This window comes from Triticum urartu, chromosome 2 (genome assembly GCF_003073215.2).
Source record: "Triticum urartu cultivar G1812 chromosome 2, Tu2.1, whole genome shotgun sequence".
In the NCBI taxonomy this organism is placed as follows: domain Eukaryota; kingdom Viridiplantae; phylum Streptophyta; class Magnoliopsida; order Poales; family Poaceae; genus Triticum; species Triticum urartu.
In genome coordinates, this window is record NC_053023.1 from 693,166,140 (window position 1) to 693,169,991 (window position 3,852).

Below are 3,852 nucleotides of genomic sequence, written 5' to 3' on the forward strand. Positions count from 1 at the left end.
TCGTGAACCAAAGTGTCGCTAGCATGTCGGTCAGCAGCGTGTGAATTCCGCGTTGTTAGCACTGGGCTAACAGGACTCCGGGAACCCGGCTGTAGCAGGCTAGGCAGGTCTCCAGATGTCACCGTGACACTTCCCCGAAGGGACAGACACAGGAACGAAGTGAATCACCATGCCGGCTAGTCAAGTGTTCCTGAGCAGTAGTGCTGGCTAGCAGGACTCAGTGAACTGAGCTGTAGCGGACTACTATGGCTTCATGGAAGCACAAGACTAATTTCCCCATAAGAGGCTACCAAGGATAAACAACTAGGTTGTCGGTGTTGGAAATATGCCCTAGAGGAAATAATAAAAGCATTATTATTATATTTCCTTGTTCATGATAATTGTCTTTATTCATGCTATAATTGTGTTATCCGGAAATCGTAATACATGTGTGAATAATAGACACCAACATGTCCCTAGTAAGCCTCTAGTTGACTAGCTTCGTTGATCAACAGATAGTCATGGTTTCCTGACTATGGACATTGGATGTCATTGATAACGAGATCACATCATTAGGAGAATGATGTGATGGACAAGACCCAATCCTAAACATAGCACAAGATTCGTATAGTTCGTTTGCTAGAGTTTTCCAATGTCAAGTATCTTTTCCTTAGACCATGAGATCGTGTAACTCCCGGATACCGTAGGAGTGCTTTGGGTGTAACAAACGTCACAACGTAACTGGGTGACTATAAAGGTATACTACGGGTATCTCCGAAAGTGTCTGTTGGGTTGACATGGATCAAGACTGGGATTTGTCACTCCGTATGACAGAGAGGTATCACTGGGCCCACTCGGTAATGCATCATCATAATGATCTCAAAGTGACCAAGTGTCTGGTCACGGGATCATGCATTACGGTACGAGTAAAGTGACTTGCCGGTAACGAGATTGAACGAGGTATTGGGATACCGACGATCGAATCTCGGGCAAGTAACATACCGATTGACAAAGGGAATTGTATACGGGGTTGCTTGCATCCTCGACATCGTGGTTCATCCGATGAGATCATCGAGGAGCATGTGGGAGCCAACATGGGTATCCAGATCCTGCTGTTGGTTATTAACCGGAGAGTCGTCTCGGTCATGTCTACATGTCTCCCGAACCCGTAGGGTCTACACACTTAAGGTTCGGTGACGCTAGGGTTGTAGGGATATGTATATGCAGTAACCCGAATGTTGTTCGGAGTATCGTATGAGATCCCGGACGTCACGAGGAGTTCCGGAATGGTCCGGAGGTAAAGAGTTATATATAGGAAGTGCTATTTCGGGCATCGGGACAAGTTTCGGGGTCACCGGTATTGTACCGGGACCACCGGAAGGGTCCCGGGGGTCCACCGGGTGGGGCCACCTGCCCCGGGGGGGCACATGGGCTGTAGGGGGTGTGCCTTGGCCTATATGGGCCAAGGGAACCAGCCCCAAGAGGCCCATGCGCCTAGGGTTCAAGGAAGGGAAGAGTCCCAAAGGGGGAAGGCACCTCCTAGGTGCCTTGGGGAGGAGGGATTCCTCCCTTGGCCGCACCCCCCTAGGAGATTGGATCTCCTAGGGCCCCCCCCCTTGGACTCCCTATATATAGTGAGGAAGGAGGGCCTCTCATAACACATCTTTGGTGCCTCCCTCTCCCTCTCCAACACATCCTCCTCCTCCATAGTGCTTGGCGAAGCCCTGCCGGAGTACTGCAGCTCCACCACCACCACGCCGTCGTGCTGCTGCTGGAGCCATCTTCCTCAACCTCTCCTTCCCCCTTGCTGGATCAAGAAGAAGGAGACGTTACGCTGACCGTACGTGTGTTGAACGCGGAGGTGCCGTCCGTTCGGCGCTAGGATCTTCGGTGATTTGGATCACGTCGAGTACGCCTTCCTCATCCCCGTTCTTTGAACGCTTCCGCGCGTGATCTACAAATGTATGTAGATACAATCCAATCACTCGTTGCTAGATGAACTCCTAGATGGATGTTGGTGAAACCGTAGGAAAATTTTTGTTTTCTGCAACGTTCACCAACAGTGGCATCATGAGCTAGGTCTATGCGTAGCTCTCTTGCACGAGTAGAACACAATTTGTTGTGGGCGTTGATGTTGTCAACTTTCTTGTCGCTACTAGTCTTATCTTGCTTCAACGGTATTGTGGGATGAAGCGGCCCGGACCAACCTTACACGTACGCTTAGGTGAGACCGGTTCCACCGACTAACATGCACTAGTTGCATAAGGTGGCTGGCGGGTGTCTGTCTCTCCCACTTTAGTTGGAGCGGATTCGATGAAAAGGGTCCTTAGGAAGGGTAAATAGAAGTTGACAAATCACGTTGTGGCTTTCACGTAGGTAAGAAAACGTTCTTGCTAGAACCCTACTTCAGCCACGTAAAACATGCAACAACAATTAGAGGACGTCTAACTTGTTTTTGCAGCAAATGCTTTGTGATATGATATGGCCAAAGTTGTGATATATATGTGATGTATGAGATTTTCATGCTATTGTAATAGGAATCACGACTTGCATGTCGATGAGTATGACAACCGGCAGGAGCCATAGGAGTTGTCTTTATTTTTTGTATGACCTGGTGTCATTGAGAAACGCCATGTAAATTACTTTACTTTATTGCTAAACGCGTTAGCCTTAGTAGTAGAAGTAATAGTTGGCGAGCAACTTCATGGAGACACGATGATGGAGATCATGATGATGGAGATCATGGTGTCATGCCGGTGACAAGATGATCATGGAGCCCCAAGATGGAGATCAAAGGAGCTATGTGATATTGGCCATATCATGTCACTATTATTATTTGATTGCATGTGATGTTTATCATGTTTTTGCATCTTGTTTACTTAGAACGACGGTAGTAAATAAGATGATCCCTCATAATAATTTCAAGAAAGTGTTCCCCCTAACTGTGCACCGTTGCGACAGTTCGTTGTTTCGAAGCACCACGTGATGATCGGGTGTGATAGATTCTAACGTTCACATACAACGGGTGTAAGACAGATTTACACATGCAAACACTTAGGTTGACTTGACGAGCCTAGCATGTACAGACATGGCCTCGGAACACAAAAGACCGAAAGGTCGAGCATGAGTCGTATAGAAGATACGATCAACATGAAGATGTTCACCGATGTTGACTAGTCCGTCTCACGTGATGATCGGACACGGCCTAGTTAACTCGGATCATGTTATACTTAGATTACAGGAGGGATGTCTATCTAAGTGGGAGTTCATTAAATTGATGAACTTAATTATCATGAACTTAGTCTAAAATATTTACAATATGTCTTGTAGATCAAATGGCCAACGTATTTCTCAACTTCAACGCGTTCCTAGAGAAAACCAAGCTGAAAGACGATGGCAGCAACTACACGGACTGGGTCCGGAACCTGAGGATCATCCTCATAGCTGCCAAGAAAGATTATGTCCTACAAGCACCGCTGGGTGACGCACCTGTTCTCCCTGCAGAACAAGACGTTATGAACGCTTGGCAGGCACGTACCGATGACTACTCCCTCGTTCAGTGCGGCATGCTTTACAGCTTAGAGCCGGGGCTCCAAAAATGTTTTGAGAGACACGGAGCATATGAGATGTTCGAAGAGCTGAAAATGGTTTTCCAAGCTCATGCCCGGGTCGAGAGATATGAAGTCTCTGACAAGTTCTTCAGCTGTAAGATGGAGGAAAACAGTTCTGTCAGTGAGCACATACTCACTATGTCTAGGTTACATAACCGCTTGAATCAGCTGGGAGTTAATCTCCCGGATGACGCGGTCATTGACAGAATCCTCCAGTCGCTTCCACCGAGCTACAAGAGCTTTGTGATGAACTTCAATATGC